The sequence below is a fragment of the Callithrix jacchus genome, chromosome 2 (genome assembly GCF_049354715.1).
Source record: "Callithrix jacchus isolate 240 chromosome 2, calJac240_pri, whole genome shotgun sequence".
In the NCBI taxonomy this organism is placed as follows: Eukaryota; Metazoa; Chordata; class Mammalia; order Primates; family Cebidae; genus Callithrix; species Callithrix jacchus.
This window is the reverse complement of record NC_133503.1, coordinates 36495566-36513126: the sequence shown is the minus strand read 5'-3', so window position 1 is coordinate 36513126 and position 17561 is coordinate 36495566. Positions and strand designations below refer to the sequence as shown.

The 17561-nt window shown below is 44.5% G+C and overlaps 1 protein-coding gene across 1 annotated transcript in view; it reads left to right on the top strand.

The window, feature by feature from the left end:
• Window positions 1-17561, top strand: part of NME5 (NME/NM23 family member 5) — a 67502-nt gene that overhangs the window by 34663 nt on the left and 15278 nt on the right. The gene's annotated exons all lie outside the window — the stretch shown is intronic.

Genomic DNA, 17561 nt, shown 5'->3' with positions numbered 1-17561 from the left:
AGGAATGGAATCTTGCTCTGTTGCCTAGACTGGAGTGCAATTCACAATCTTGGCTCACTGCAACCTCTGTCGTCTCCTGGGTTCTCCTGCCTCAGCCTCCTGAGTAGCTGGGATTACAGTTGTGCACCACCACACCCGGCTAATTTTTGTATTTTTAGTGGAGACGGGGTTTCACTATATTGGCCAGACTAGTCTCGAACTCTTGACCTCAGGTGATCTGCCCACCTCAGCCTCCCAAAGTGCTGGGATTATAGGCATAAGCCACTGCACCTGGCCAAGTGGAGGGATTTGCAGCAGTATACTAATGCAATTTATTGCTGTTCCAGTTGGCCAGGGGACTCAAGTTGAATGGACACTGCCTGTATTGATACTGAAAACAGATCCTACATCCTATGTCCACTGAGTAACTAGGTTTGATTTCTCTCTACTTTGTGACAATCAACAATTGCTTATTGAGTATGTAGTGTGTTGCTCATATATTGAAAAAAATTTCATATTTATGTTAGTCTGACATTCTGGGCTCCCACAGACTGGCCAGTGCTTATCTTTCTAATGCTTATTTTTCTAAACTTATCTCTTCTGTCCCCGCCTTTATGGATTCTGCTCTAGCTAGAGTGGTCTATTTGCTCCCTTGCTCATTCCAGTCTACATGTGCTAAAGCCTTTCTCTCCCTTTGCCCTTGCTCCCCAACATCACAAACACTGGAAGACCCTCCTCTTTTCTGCTTATACAGTTTCAAGCCTGCAAGATAATTTTCTATAATTTTGCTGTAATAACGTGCTTATCTCTTGTGCCTGTGAACTACTCATACTTAAATTCTGACTTGGCTAGTGGTTAATAATCTATTCCCTTGACATATGTGCTGGACAGTACATTATGAAGTGCTTTAACATTTGGCCTTTCGAGACAGCAAAGCAATTTTTTTTTTTTTGAGATAGAGTCTCACACTGTCACCCGGGCTGGACTGCAATGGCGTGGACTCCACTCACTGCAACTTCTTGTTTCCCTGGTTCACGCGATTCTCCTGCCGCAGCCTCCCGAGTAGCTGGGATTACAGGCATGCACCACCATACTGTAATTTTTTGTATTTTTAGTAGAGACGGGGTTTCACTATTTTGGCCAGACTGGTCTCGAACTCCTGGCCTTGTGATCCACCTGCCTAAGCCTCCCAAAGTGCTGAGATTACAGGTGTGAGCCACCATGCCTGGCCAATTTTTACAAACATTTGTTTTTTTTAAAGTGAGTTATCTGGTAACCTCCCAAACAAGGTTGCGGTGAGCCGAGATCGTGCCATGCCATTGCACTCCAGTCTCGGTAACAACAGCGAAACTCCGTCTCAAAAAAAAAAGAATATCGGAACGTTGCTTTTTTTTTTTTTAATTGAGACGGAGTCTCACTCTGTCACCCAGGCTGGAGTGCAATGGTCTCAAACTTCTGAGCAATCTTGGCTCACTGCAACTTCTGCCTCCCAGGTTCAACTGATTCTTCTGCCTCAGAGTCCTGAGTACCTGAAATTACTGGTGCACACCACCATGCCGGCTTATTTTTGTGTTTTTAGTAGAGACGGGGTTTCACCATATTGCCCAGGCTGGTCTCAGACTGCTGAGCTCAAGCGATCCACCCGCCTCAGCCTCCCAAAGTGCTGGGATTAGAGGCGTGAGCCACTATGCCAGGCTTGACTGCTGCTTTTTTATAGGCTATATATTTCTAGGAAGCAGAACAAACTTATTCTAACTTCTTCCATATGGCAATTGGGAGAAGGCATAATGTGAAGGCCAAAATTGTCAAGATAGAGAAACTTAGAAGCTCACAATAGAATTTTAGAATTTGAAAAAAAAACATTGGGGGACTGGATCATGCAGTCTAATCCAATCCCTTCTTTGTATAATAATGATTTTGAGGCTCAGGAAGTAATTTGCATGGCATTATAAAAAATCTATGGCAACATCAGCAGCATTTTCCCCACAATACTAAATTATCTTCCTTGATTTTCTGAAAATTAAATTGTATTTATAGTCACATAAGATTGCCGGAATAGGGTGGGCATGGTGGCTCACACCTATAATCCCAGCACTTTGGGAGGCCCAGGTGGGTGGATCACAAGGTTAGGAGTTCAAGACCAGCCTGGCCAACATAGTGAAACCCTGTCTCTACTAAAAATACAAAAATTAGCTGGGCATGGTGGCAGGTGCCTGTAGTCTCAGCTACTCAGGAGGCTGAGGCAGGAGAATCGCTTGAACCCAGGAGGCGGAGGTTGCAAAGAGCCGAGACCTCCAGCCTAGGTGACAGAATGAGACTCAATCTCAAAAAAATAAATACAATAAAAATAAAAGAGTGCAGGAATAAGTTCTTTTGGAAAAATGCAAGACAACCTTCAGGGAACTAAAATATTACCTCACTCTCCTTTTGGAACATGAGCCTCATTATTTGGGTAGTTTTATTTGCAAGTACAAATTTTCTCAGCTTTTGGATAGATCTTATGTGTTATTGGCAGAATCGTTTCTCGCCAGAAGCATCGGAATTCAGAAAGACAGAAACAATGGAATTTATCTCAGCTCAATAAGAATTTTGAAGAACTCCAGATTATGATGTATTCCAAAGTGGCCTTAGTTTTTCAGCAAATTTTAGACTTCAGAGTCAGAACTGGCCTTGGATCATCCTCTAAGAGAATCAACAATTCTTTTTTTTTTTTTTTGAGACGGAGTTCCGCTGCTGTTACCCAGACTGGAGTGCAATGGCATGATCTCGGCTCACCACAACCTCCGCCTTCTGGGTTCAAGCAATTCTCCTGCCTCAGCGCGCACCACCATGCCCAGCTAATTTTTGTATTTTTAGTAGAGACGGGGTTTCACCTTGTTGACCAGGATGGTCTCGATCTCTTGACCTCGTGATCCACCCGCCTCGGCCTCCCAAAGTTCTGGGATTATAGGCGTGAGCCACTGCACCCGGCCAACAATTCTTTTCTAAATCTTAGCCACAGAGGCAACATGAAATGTCTGGCTGTTCAGGAAAGCTTTAACAATATTTTCACCCTCACTGTTTTCTTTTTGTTTGTTTTTTTGTTTTTAGTTTTTTTGGAAACAGAGTTTTGCTCTGTCACCAGGTGCCAGGCTGGAGTGCAGTGGTGCAATCTCGGCTCAGTGCAATCTCTGCCTCCTGGGTTCAAGCAATTCTCCTGCCTCAGCCTCCCAAGTAGCTGGGACTACAGGCGCATGCCACCACGCCCACCTAATTTTTGTATTTTTTAGTAGAGACAGGGTTTCACCATGTTGGCCAGAGTGGTCTTGATCTCTTGACCTTGTGATCTGCCCAACTCAATCTCCCAAAGTGCTGGGATTACAGGCATGAGCCACCATGCCTGGCCCCTCACTGTTTTCTTTTGGTTATGTAGGAATGCTATTGGAGCCCAAGACTTGAAATAAATTTTGTATTATTGTCTTTTTTTTTTTTTTTAATTTTGTTTTCCCCAGTTTGTGCTCATATAGATTCTGGCCAGGTTTTTTCTACCACGCCATGCTATCACCCAGGTTCTAAAGAAATCAGGCTGAGAAGAATTATATAACACAATGGGGCGATGTTCAAGTACCCTCAACCTGGCCCTGTCCTTCAAACTCGGGAGATTATTTCAATTCAACTCCAGGACACTTGTGAATGAGGGAAGCTTTTGGAGGGGTGATTAGTAGGAGGGTGCCAAGGGGCTGAAAGAGCTTCTGAAGCTCCCCACCAGGCTGGTCCAGAATTAACCCATGGTTTCCCAGTCAGAGCAGTCCCAGCTGCCTTGCTTTGGGGCCTCACAGGTTATTCTATGAAGTTAACCAACTGAGTTTGACCGTGACTGGCTTTGTTTTGCAAAACAAAATTGGTAAGGCAGGCCTCATGCTGACTGACTGAATGGTATCATCAACCCAATTCAAGGGGTGCCACAAAAGCAAGGAAGTGAAACTTCAATTTCCTCCTCATGTTAAATGATAGCTTATCATACTGAGTATGACCCTTATGCAGCTCAGGGCAAAGTATTTTATTGCTTTTTTTGTGAACAGCAATAAACCACTCTCTTCTACTTTTCCCTCTAACCCCTACCCCCGCCCCACACCTGATTGATTAAGGCTCATTGGAAAGGTCTGTTCTCTGTTGTCAATGGTCAGAAAACCAGAAGCCTCCTTTTTGCCCTCACCAACTGGTATCATTTTACCTCTATCTTAGGAAATACAGGGTTTGTTTTAAAACAAAACAACACAGAAGTAAATGGGGGAAAAAGCCATTCTGGCTTCAGAGCACCCTTGTAATTGCCATTGGCTCTAGCCACTTGGGTGAGTTTTGCTTCAGTTTTAGGCCAGGCAGATGATGTTAGTTGCTTTCATCCCTGAGTTTCCACTGCCCTTATACACACCTCCATTCAAGTGTCTGTCATACTACATTGGGTTGTTTGTTTGAGACAGGATCTCGCTCTGTTGCCCATGCTGCAGTGCAGTGGTACAGTCATAGCTCACTGCAACCTCACTCTCCCATCTCAAGTGATCCTCCTGCCTCAGCCTCCTGAGCAGCTAGGACTGCAGGTGTGCATCACCACACCTGCTTAATTTTTGTGTTTTTTGTTGAGACAGATCTTGCTATGTTGCCTAGGCTGGCATACTACATTGCTATGGGCACAGGCGAGCATTTCTTGATTGGGAGGAATTATAGTGCTTTCATTTTTATGTCCCTAAGCAGGTGCCTAGCATATCCTTGACCCACATAAGGCATGTAGTGAATGAATAAATTGACAAGGAGGCCTCCCACAACGGTTAGCTCAAATCTTTTCTCTGACCTGCCAGCAAGTCTCTACCTACCTAGACTCAGAATCAGAAAGAGGTTCAGTAGCTCAGCTCCCTTCACTGGACACTTGTGGGCATCGATGGGGGAAGATGTGATGTTTCTTAGGACTTGAACCTGCACCCTTTTCACTTTCTACTCCTATTTTTTTTTTTCCTTTGGAAATCTCATTTACTTCCATGGCTTCAGAAAATATCTCTTTATTGACTGGGTGCGGTGGCTCAAGCCTGTAATCCCAGCACTTTGGGAGGCCGAAGCGGGTGGATCATGAGGTCAAGAGATCGAGACCATCCTGGTCAACAAGGTGAAACCACATCTCTATTAAAAATATAAAAAATTAGCTGGGCATGGTGGTGCATGCCTGTAGCCCCAGCTACTCAGGAGGCTGAGGCAGAAGAATTGCCTGAACCCAGGAGGCAGAGGTTGCGGTGAGCCAAGATGGCGCCATTGCACTCCAGCCTGGGTAACAAGTGAAACTCCATCTCAAAAAAAAAAAAGGAAAATAAAATAAAAAAAAAAAGAAAATATCTCTTTATTGATGACTGCCAAATTTGCATCTCCTTCTCAAATTTCTTTTCTAGTTTATTTAGCAAGATTTCCTATATTTATTATCCAATCACCTGCTTGATATCTCCATTTGAATGTCTCAGAAAAATTACAAAGTTAGCAAGCTTAAAATGGAACTTTTTTTTGAAATAGTCACTCTGTTACCCAGGCTGGAGTGCAATGGCACAATCTCAGCTCACTGCAACCTCTGCCTCCCAGATTCAAGTGATCCTTGTGCCTCGGCTTCCCAAGTAGCTGGGATTACAGGCACGCACCACCACACTTGGCTAATTTTTGTATTTTTAGTAGAGAAGCGGTTTTGCCATGTTGGCCAGGCTGGTCTCGAACTCCTGACCTCAAGCAATCTACCCACATTGGCCTCCCAAAGTGCTGGGATTCCAGGTGTGAGCCACTGCACCTGGCCAAAATGGAACTGTTAATTCTCATCTTCCTGTTAGTCCTAACCTGGTTCTCTCTCATTTTGCCTATGTCCAAAAATGGTACCACCTGCCACTCAGTTACTAAAGTTAGAAAGACTGGGAGTCATCTAGCTTCCTCACCTTCTGTCACTCACCATATTTAATCCATCAGCAATTGAAACTCTTCCTCTTTTTTTTTTTTTTTTTTGAGATGGAGTCTTGCTCTTGTTGTCCAGGGTGGAGTGCAGTGGCATGATCTTGGCTCATTGCAACTTCCACCTCTCGGGTTCAAGTGATTATCCTGCCTCAGCCTCCCAAGTAGCTGGAATTACGGGCGCCCACCACCATGCCCAGCTAGTTTTTGAATCTTTAGTAGAGATGGGGTTTTGCCATGTTGGCCAGGCTGCTCTCGAACCCTTGACCTTATAACTTATGTGCCTTGGCCTCCCAAAATGTTAGGATTACAGGTGTGAGCCACCGCGCCTGGCCAATTCTTCCTCTTTTTAACATACTGCTCATCTTCCTCCTCTCTGCTCCTTCTGTTTCTATCCTAGTTCAAGCCACCATTAGCTCTTGCCTGAACTAATAGAATTGCCTTTTCTACAGGCTTCCTCTCTTGCCCCTTCCAGTCCGTTTTCCATATAACATTTAGTATGGATTTTTTTTGTGGGTTTTTTGTTTGTTTGTTTTTTGAGACAGAATCTCATTCTGTCACCCAGGCTGCTGGAGTACAGTGGCACAATCTTAGCTCACTGTAACATCCACCTCCCAACCAAGTGATTTTTGTACCTCAGCCTCCCAAGTAGCTGAGACTATAGGCACATGCCACCATGCCTCGCTAATTTTTTTTTTTTTTTTTTAGTAGGGACGTGGTTTCATTATGTTGGCCAGACTGGTCTTGAGCACCTGGCCCCAAGATGCTTGAGATCCGCCGCTTTGGCCTCCCAAAGTGCTGGGATTATAGGCGTGAGGCACTGAACCTGGCCTGTTTTGTTTTGTTTTGAAGTGAATGGGATCCTATCACCAACCTGCTTAAAACTTTTTAGACAGGGTCTTACTATGCTGTGCAGGCTGGTCTCGAACTCCTGGACTCAGGTAATCCTCCTGCTTTAGCCTCCTGAGTTGTTGGTACTACAGGTGTAGGCCACTGTGCCTAACTCCTTCTTAAAATCTTTTCATGGCTTCCCATTTCTCTAGAACAAAATGCAAACTTTTTACTGAGGCCTACTGAAGTCCAATATAATTCTGACTCTCTGTCCTACAACATTTTTATTCAGGTGAAACCAAGTTCGGGTGAATACCGTGGAATACAGAGAAGGAATACATGAAGCGAGAGGCAGTGTCAAGAGAGAATAGGTGGACTTTTTCCTTTGACTTGGGCTTAGGTGGTAATGATGTATTTGGGAACTTCATATGTTCTTCTCTTTCCTTGTTTTATTTTTTTCCCTTAAATCACATTGCACACCCAGCCCCTCCCCCATAATCTACCTCTTTTAACTACTGCCCAGCTGATTAGTCCTGAGAGTAGTATGGAGCCCCTTAGAGCAGAGGACCTAAAGGTTACTTTAACTTGAAATCAGGAGGCCTGAGATCTACCCTCAGCCTTTAACTAGCCAAGTGACCTCAGGCAAATTGCTTTTCCCTTCTGCAAGGAGAAGGGGTTCTCCTCCAGCTCCGAGGATAATGACCTATGTGACCTATGACTTACACACTCACCCCACCATTAGGAACACCAGTTTTATGTTGGGAGAGTACTAATCACCCACTACATGCAAATTCAAGTGTTGTGAGAGGCTTACAGAGTCACCAAGAAGGGTAATATGGTTCTACATCCAAGGAAGAGACTTGTCAGCCCTATTGTTGAGACAAAAAATACATAATGTCTAGATATCATAGGCAGTGAGACACAGATTCTGTCAAATGAATGGAAGGAAATTTCAAGGAGCAGAGAGACCTTAAGGTAATGTTTGGAGTTGAGGAGGCAGTAGATAGGACACACGTGTTTCAGAGAGGGAAATGGTCTCGACTGAGATACAGAAGTTAGGTGGGAATTGAGTGTGCAAGGAGCTGTCATAACCTGGTCCAGCTGGAGCTGAGTAAGCAAGGGATTTAGTTGGACAAGCAAGTTAAGAGCAGTTATTGGCTGGGAGCAGTGGCTCACTCCTGTAATCCCAGCACTTTAGGAGGCTGAGGTGGGTAAATCACCTGAGGTCAGGAGTTTGAGACCAGCCTGGTCAACATGATAAAACCTCGTCTCTACTAAACATACAAAAAATTAACTGGGTGTGGTGGTGGATGCCTGTAATACCAGCTACTTGGGAGGCTGAGGCAGGAGAATTGCTTGAATCCTTGAGGTGATGGTTGCAGTGAGCCGAGATTGTGCCACTGCACTCTAGCCTAGGCAACAGAGGGAGACTTACTCTCAAAAAAAAAAAAGAAAGAAAGAAAAGAAAAGAAAGAAATGCCAGCCCAAATAATTGAGATTTTATTCTCTAGGACCTTGAAGTTTTTTAATCAGGTGAATAATGAATTGAATGTGATGTACTAGTAACATAAATATGGTAGTAATGTGTTAGGTGAAGAGTTGAAAAGCAGAATGTCAGTTCTTCATTCAAAATTCAGATACAAGGTATGATCTTAGTACAGTGTGAAAGCAAAGGGAATGGAGGGAAGGGATAGATTTGGGGGACAAACCAAAGGAAGAAGACTAAATATGAAAAGTTGAGCAGAGGGAGGAGTCAAGAATGATTCAGAAAAGTAAGCCTCAGTTACTCAAAGTTACATTAGTTCACCAATGGAAACAGAGAAGTCATAAGAGAAAATCAATTCTGACATCCGAGGAGAACAGCCAGTCAAGCATTAGAGTTGCAATGCCTAGAACTCACACAGAGATGGAAGTTTAGGAGTTAGCAGCACAGAAATAAAACTGGAATTTGAGAATAGGTAAGTTCTCCATGGTGAGAGCAGAGAAAAAAAGTGGGCCCCAACCTGAACCTCAGGGTGGGATATTCATTATTAAGGATCAAGAAAAGAAGAGTAGCCCAAAAGAATTGCCTGAAAGCCAGGAGGATTTGTAGCCAGTGGTTGCCGACGCACTTAGAGAAAACTATGTCTGTGAGATAGAGGAAGAGGGATACAGAAGACAAGCAATTAAAGGTGGGTAATGTGGCTGGGCACAGTGGCTGACATCTGTAATCTCAGCACTTTAAGAGGCCAAGGCAGGTGGATTACTTGAGGTCAGGAGTTCGAGACCAGCCTGACCAACATGGTAAAACCCTGTCTCTACTAAAAAAAAAATACAAAATTAGGGCCGGGCGCGGTGGCTCATGCCTGTAATCCCTGCACTTTGGGAGGCCGAGGCGGGTGGATCACGAGATCAAGGGATCGAGACCACCCTGGTCAACATGGTGAAACCCCGTCTCTACTAAAAATACAAAAAATCAGCTGGGCATGGTGGTGTGTGCCTTTAATCCCAGCTACTCAGGAGGCTGAGGCAGGAGAATTGCCTGAACCCAGGAGGCGGAGGTTGCGGTGAGCTGAGATCGCGCCATTGCACTCCAACCTGGGTAACAAGAGCGAAACTCCGTCTCAAAAAAAAAAAAAAAAATACAAAATTAGCCTGGCATGGTGGTGCACACCTGTAATCCCAGTTACTTGGGAGGCAGAGACAGGAGAATCACTTGAACCCGGGAGGCAGAAGTTGCAGTGAGTTGAGATCATGCCTTTGCACTCCAGCCTGGGCAACAAAGGTGAAACTCCATTTAAAAAAAAAAAAAAGAGGTGAGTAATGAAATCATTATCCTGATTATGGGTCCCCTACTTAAGAGATAAGGTGGCAAAAGAAATAGAATATGAGTTTGGAAGGACAGCGGGTCAAGGAGAGTTTGTCTTTTTCTTCTCTCTCTCTCATTTTTTTTTGAGACAGGATCTTATTCTGTTGCCCATGTTGGAATGCTGTGGCATGATTACAGCCTCCCACCTCCACCTCCTGAGTAGCTAGTACTACAGGCACCACCACTGTTGGCTAATTTTTATATATTTTCTAGAGATGAAGTTTTGTCGAGGCTGGTTTCAAACTCCTGGGCTCCAGCAATCTGCCCAAGCCCAGCCTCTGAAAGGGTTCGGTTGTAGGTGTGACTCATCATGCTGGGCCCTTTTCTCTCTTTTTAATTTATTTTTATTATTATTTTTTGTGGTGGTTGTTTTTTGATATGGAGTCTCGCTCTGTCACCCAGTCTGGAGTGCAGTGGTATTATCTTAACTCACTGCAATCTCTGCCTCCCGGGTTAAAACAATTCTCCTGAGTAGCTGGGACTACAGGTGTGTGCCATCACGCCTGGCTAATTTTTTTTTTTTTTTTTGAGATGGAATCTTGCTCTGTCACCCAGGCTGGAGTGAAGTGGCATGATCTCGGCTCACTGAAACCTCTGCCTTTCGGGTTCAAGCAATTCTCCTGCCTCAGCAGGAGATTTGGCATTACAGGTGCCTGCCACCACACCCAGCTAATTTTTGTATTTTTAGTAGAGATGAGGCTTCACCATGTTGGCCAGCCTGGTCTTGAATTCCTGACCTCAGGTGATTCCCCACTGCGCCAGTCCTCCCAAAGTGCTGGGATTATAGGCGTGAGCCACCACGAGTTGCCCTCTCTCTCTTTTATTGGTAAGTCCCTTGGATGTCTGAAGAGGGGGATATGGCTAATGCCAGGAGACGGAGTGGTATTATTTAAGGGGACCTTCTAGAGGGGCAATTCCAGAGGGAGATAACAGTGTTTAAGGTGACTCTAGATTAGAAAATGTCAAGGTACCCTTGATGAGTGATTAGAAGGGTGAGGAAGTCTCCAGGAGTCGTAAAATTACTGAACATAATCCAACTAAATAGACAATTGAGCAAAGTCAGGAAGATAAAAGACTGACAAATGTGGTCAATGCTGAGGTTGTGGGTCTGTAACAACAGTTTGTCATGAACACAGTAAGGAGCTACAGTTGGAAGAACTGGGATAGATGAAGCTGAGTATACCAGACAGAAGAGGGGTTTTGAAGCAGGCTACACCTGGAGGAAAGCAGAGAAAGCAGAGAAAGCAGCGGTCTGGGGGACCCTGGAGTTGGGCATATCCAGATTCCAAAAGAGGAAATAAGGCCCTAGGCCAGGCAAGACTCTCACTGATAAAGGAGAGCTAGATCAGGCAAATGAGTCAGACAACAGCAGCTTAGAGGTAAGGTGGGCAGGAGAACAATGCCCCATTTGTAAATCTCAGGTACTCAGTCATGAATCATGGGATTGGATGCCCTGATGGTCAGTTTCCTGTTCTTGTCCCCACACCACCACAAGACCCAGCACAGGAGGACTCTAATGAGGCCATTCCGGTGGCCCAATCCCAGTGGATGGAGCAAGGAATCTAGGTTATTTTGTTGGTATGGAAGCAGGTAGAAATGAACTTTGGGAGGCTGGGTGCAGTGGCTTATGCCTGCAATCCCAGCACTTTGGGAGGCTAAGGTGTGCAGGTCACGAGGTCAGAAGTTCAAGACCAGCCTGGCCAGCATAGTGAAACCCCATCTCTACCTAAAATACAAGAAATTAGCCGGACGGCTAGCAGGCGCCTGTAATCCCAGCTACTTGGGAGGCTGAGACAGGAGAATCACTTGAACCCGGAAAGTGGAGGTTGCAGTGAGCTGAGATTGTGCCATTGCACTCCAGCCTGGGGGACGGTGCAAAACTCCAACTCAAAAAGAGAAAGAAATGAATTTACAGGCATGGTGGTTCACGCTTGTAATCCAAGTCCTTTGAGAGGCTGAGGCAGGAGGATTAACTTGAGCCCAGGAGCTGGAGACCAGCCAGGACAAAATAGACCTAATCTCTACAAAAAGTTAAAACTAAAATTACCCGAGCATGGTGGTGTATGCCTGCAGTCTCAGCTACTCAGGAGGCTGAGGTGGAAGGATCCCTTGAGCCCTTTTGAGGTTGCAGTGATCATGATCATGCCACTGCACTCCAGCCTGGACAACAGATTGAGAACCTGTTTCAAAAAGAAAAAGAGAAAGAAATGAACTTTGGCCATGGAGAAATGCAAGTGGGCAATCAGAGCTCTGTGAGACCAAGAATAAATAGATTCTTCAGACACATAAGGGAAAGAGGTGAAAGCAGTTGAGGCTTGAAAAGGATGTCTGAGCCGGGCACGGTGGCTCAAGCCTGTAATCCCAGCACTTTGAGAGGCCGAAGTGGGTGGATCATGAGGTCAAAAGATAGAGACCAGGATGGTGAAACCCCGTCTCTACTAAAAATACAAAAAATTAGCTGGGCATGGTGGTGCACGCCTGTAGCCCCAGCTACTCAGGAGGCAAGGCAGGAGAATTGCCTGAACCCAGGAGGCGGAGGTTGTGGTGAGCCGAGATTGCTCCATTGCACTCCAGCCTGGGTAACAAGAGCGAAACTCTGTTTCAAAAAAAAAAGAAAGAAAAGAAAAGAAAAGGATGTCTGGCTCATACCCCACCTAATTTCTCCTCACAGAAACTCAAGTCAGTGTATCTGAAGACAGTCTAGGAAAAAGAGACAACTGGTGAAAAACTGAAGTAATTGGGTTGTTATTATTATTGGAGAATGGATCTGTTTGAAGGCCTCAAATCCATAATATGAAGTCCTAGGAGATGCCAGCTTAAGATGTAGTAGTATTAATCCAGTGCAGATGTGAGCAGATGCTCTGGTAAGCTCTTTGTCCTGGGTAGGGAAGGACTGGCTTTCCCCTTCCTGACAGTCTTCCTACTTCCCCCACCCATCGTTTCTCTGGTCCCTTGCTGACCCAGTGCAGTCAGAGGCCCTCCAGACCCCTGGCCTAATTCCCTCAGTGCTTTCCTTGGGTCATCACACATCCTTTTCCTGATGACACTCCATGAGAAGGGCAGCCTAGCAGGGCAGGCAGAGCACCAACTATGGAGGCTGTCAAGAGCCCTGGAGTCCACTCTTTGCTCCTCTGTGATCTCAGGTGATGATAGGGTCAGGATACGTTCCTCCTCCAGGCAGTAGGGAATGCTGCAAGATTGAGTGGTTTAGAGCTCTATTCCTACCCAGAGGTCTTTAACCTCTTCTAGAGCCTTTGATCTGGTCCTTGCTTTTATTTTCCTCCAACCTGAACATCTTTATCCAGGTCCAGGGTCACTGTCTTTTGTCATCAATGAAGATTATGAGTAGTTTGTGATGTGGGGCTAGAAACATTTGTTTTTCTCTGAACCCTGTTTTTCCTTTCCTTTCTCTGTCTTCTAAAATAAACAGCCCTCCTTTGACATTCCCTCTTGAAACTTTGACCTCCAATGTAGACCATAATGGTTAGTTTTTTCTTTGAGTACCCCCTGAAGAACCAGGATTCTGCCCTCCCAAATCAGCAGGAGCCAGGCTTTCTGCTTTATCATTCTAAGGAAGACTTTTGCAAATCAAAAGTTAGGTCTCTTCATTCTGGAGAAAGGCTGAGAAATATGACTCTCTTGCTTGGTGAAGAGGGAGGAGAGCACACTTTTCATTGCATATGAATGGTAGTCAAACTGTCATGATGGTGAATGTTGCCAGAGATCCCTGGGCTCCTACAGTGTAAGTGGTGTAAAATAAAGAGTATGGATTTATGAGGTGGTAGCCTGAATTCAAATCCACCTTCCTGTGTTTAATTTTAGGTTGGGGTGCTTAACCTTTCTCTGAGGCAGTTTCCTTAGTAGTCGGAAAGGAATAATTGTAACTCTTTAATTGGATTGGTCTGAGGATTGAAGGAGATGATACCTATTAAGCACCTGACATTTTAGTAGGTGATCAGTTACGTCCTTTCCTTTCTAGTTTCTCTAACCACTTACTCACCTGCCAGCAAGCCTGAGTAGATTGGCAGCAAACCAAAGGAGACCCTGGGAACAGGACTAAGGGTTTTCTTCTCTTCTCTTCTCTTTTCTTTTTTAAATAAAGACAGGGTTTCAACATGTTGGTCAGGCTGTTCTTGAACTCCCGACCTCAGGTGATCCGCCCGCCTTGGCCTCCAAAGTGCTTGGATTACAGGCGTGAGCCACCACGCCTAGCCAGGACTAAGGGTTTTCTTAGGAGCTCCTAATTCTGCCCACATCAGAGGGCAGATGGGAAGAAGGAAGAAAAGAAAAAGACAAAAGAGATAAAGCTTTGTAGGGGTCTGGCAAGCATAAGCATATTTATGTTCTTTCTTTCCTTCCTTCCTTCTCTTTTTCTTTGTTTTTTTTAAACTTTTTTTATTTTGGGGGGGCAGGGTCTCACTCTTTCACCCAGGCTGGAGTGCAGTGGCATGATCGGCTCACTGCAGCCTCAACCTCCCAGGCTCAGTGGATCCTCCTACCTCAGCCTCTGGAGTAGCTGTGACTACAGGTGCATGCCACCACGCCTGCCTTTTTGGTATTTTTTGTAGAGAAGGGGTTTTGCCATGTTGCCCAGGCTGGTCTCTAACTCCTGTACCCAAGTGATCTGCCTGCCTCAGCCTCCCAAAGTGTTGGGATTACAGGTGTGAGCCACCATGCTTGGCTTCTTTTTCTTTCTTTTCCCTCTCTCTGTCTCTTTTTTGTTGTTGTTGTTGTTGTTGAGATGAGGTCTCACTATGTTACTCAGGCTGGTCTCAAACTTCCTGGCCTTCTTCTTCTTTTTTTTTTTTTTTAATAAGATGGGGTTTCACCATGATGGCCAGGCTGGTCTTGAACTCCTGACCTCAGGTGACCCACCCACCTCGGCCTCCCAAAGTACTAGGATTACAGGCGTGAGCCACCGTGCCCAGCCACTTCCTGGCCTTCTTAAGTGATTTTCCCGCCTTGGCCTCCCGAAGGCATATTTTCCTTTGAATCTAGACTGAGCAACTACAGAATTCCATTGTCCAGGTGAAGTGATGCTGTGCTTGAATTTACTGAGCTAGGGGAATAGGCTCATGAACAGGTTTCCCTCACTGAGTTGATCACTTTTTCAGCAGATTTGCAAGATCCATCATCAGATGGTGGCCAATCTGCCTGTCTTGGGCCCTGAATCTATGGAACCTGGGGGTTTTACTGTTCTGTCACCTTAATGATAGCCAGCTCATTAAGAATGAACCAAAAGGGAAGGAGTGTAGGGTTGTAACTAATGAATCTGAATGAGGCTGTGTTGCCTTGGAATGAATCCTTGACAGGAAGGTGATGGATGTAAAAAAATCCAAATTCCTCTAGTTTCTGGCTCAGGGTCCATGTGGGAAGATTGGTTGGTGTGATTGATTGCTCTGAAGATAAGATGGATGAGGGTGGGAGAGGCTTGGAAGGAGACAAGACCAGGAGACCGAGTTTTTTGGGGAAGCAGACAAACTTCAGGGGATTCCTGTTGCCTTGCTATTTCTTGGTGAAAACCTCTGATATAATCCTACAGTAAACACAAAGGTTGTTCTCCTGGAATGAACTTTTGAACAGGGCAGCAAGGATGGTTTTGCTTCTGAAAATCCCTCCTAAGATTATTGGGATACATCAGTAAGGTCCTGGGGAAAAAGTCAAAGCATCAGGTGCCTGGGTTATTTGGATGGAGAGTCAGTTAGGAATGCAGGGAGGAAATCTAGTGTGTTCATTTCTCTAGCACAGTGTCACAACTCAGGCTTCAGGATGGGTGCTTTGACATCTGTATTTATGGATGGTTTCACCTCCGTGCTAGATAATTTTATTTTTGCTTTTTCTGAACCCCAGGGAAATAATCTTCTTTTGGTTGCCTATTTCCATCCCCCCTTCCACGACCACCAAGCAGGCACACCACACACATTTTCTTTCTCTGTCTCTACTGGAGCCTGTTTTTAAACTTTCTATTGAAGGATGGACAGAGGAAATCTGTCATTTCCTTGACATATGCTTCACTTTTATGTATTTGTCCTTATATCTATTCTCTGACATCTGTGGTAGTTTTAAATGTTTCTCTTGAGATGCCAACTTCCTTAATGAACATTTCACCTTCCTTTTCACTAAAAAACAAAGTTGGTTATTCCTTTTTGGCATTAGAACAAATAACACATTCTTTCTGATGACAAAAAATGTTTATTGTTAGGCAAATGTAAAAATATAGAAAAACGCAAAAGGAAAACAAACCATTCTATTTTGGTATCACATAATGGCAAATGTTTGCACATTTTTAACAACAAAATTGGATTCATTCTGAACATACCATTTTGTAATCGGCATTGTTCCCTTCTATCATGCATGTTTTCCATGTTGCTAAGTATTTCTCAAGAATATTTTAGTGGTTAATAGTCTACTTTAAGTTCATGATTTACTTGTTCATCATACTTTGAACACTGAAATTGTTTTCTAATTTAAAACAATAAGCTAGGGGTGTTTTCCCGTTCTTGGTGATTATTTTTACTTTTTACTCAACATATTCAAAATATCTCCTCCCAGCATGGTGTAAGGTCTGTGCAGACAGCAGAGATTCCGAAGGATGAGATACTCAGATTTAGGAAACCAGTGGGTAAGCTCCCGGGGCTCTCTTTATGGGAAACTACCCCTCCTCCAAAGATTGCCACTGGAAGATGCAGAAGTGCAAATGCAGGTAGGTAGAATCCACAATTCCCCTTGTCTCTTCCCCTTGGTGTACAGACACCCCAGGATGCCCAAGTTAAGAGATCAAACACACTTTGAATATGGCTCAAGTTCAAAGGGCTTCCTTACTCCCCATTAAAATAACATTTTCTATCTCTGGGAGTCTGTATTGTTTTCCTGTTGACCAGTGTCTGGGTCTCCATTTTTTATTATCTGCCAAATCAAGGGAGTTGGATATTTCTAGCTTCCCCTTTATCCTGGCTGATTATTGGGAGAGAGAAGCAGGGTTTCTTATCCCCTTTCTAATCTTAAGGTTTCCAAAGGGAGCAATAGAAGTCCCAGCTGGATATGTCCTAGAAGCATTTATTGTGAAATAAAGCTGAGTTCTCAATCTGGGAAAATAACCAAGCAGTCCCTAGCTCTCTAGGGAACATCACTCTTATGGGACTTTGTCTGGGTAAGTCATAGTCTCCTGTCCGCTTACTGCCACGAGTCCCTTTCCATGGCTCCAGAGATGGTTTATGAGCTGCAAAAACCCTCAGGTTATACTGGGTGCTGGTTTCCCCAGGCTTAAGCAGGAAGAAATTATTTTCTTTTACCTTTCTTTTTTTTCTTTTTTCTTTCTTTTTTTTTTTGAGACAGGGTCTCAGTTCTGTTGCCCAGGCTGAAGTGTAATGATGCAATCACACCTCACTGTAGTCTCCTGGGCTCAAGTGATCCTCCCATCTCAGCCTCCCAAGTATTTAGGACTATAGGCAAATGCCACCATGCCAGGACAATTTTTTTTTAATTTTTTATTTTTGAGACGGAGTTTCGCTGTTGTTACCCAGACTGGAGTGCAATGGTGCGATCTCGGCTCACTGCAACCTCTACCTTCTGGGTTCAAGCAATTCTCCTGCCTCAGCCTCCCGAGTACCTGGGACTATAGGCTTGCGCCACCATGCCCAGCTAATTTTTGTATTTTTAGTAGAGACGGCATTTCACGTTGTTGACCAGGATGGTCTCGATCTCTTGACCTCATGATCCACCTGCCTTGGCCTCCCAAAGCGCTGGGATTATAGGCGTGAGCCACCGTGCCCGGACTGACAATTTCTAAATTTTGTGTAGAGATGATGTCTTCCTATGTTGTTCAGGTTGGAGGAAGAACTTTTCAAAATTTCATATGTGGGGTGAAAAATCTAACACTCTAAAAACTTCCCAGTAGGCAGATATGTGGTCTTTACCTAATTTATCAGCATGGATTTGTTTGTAGCTGGTC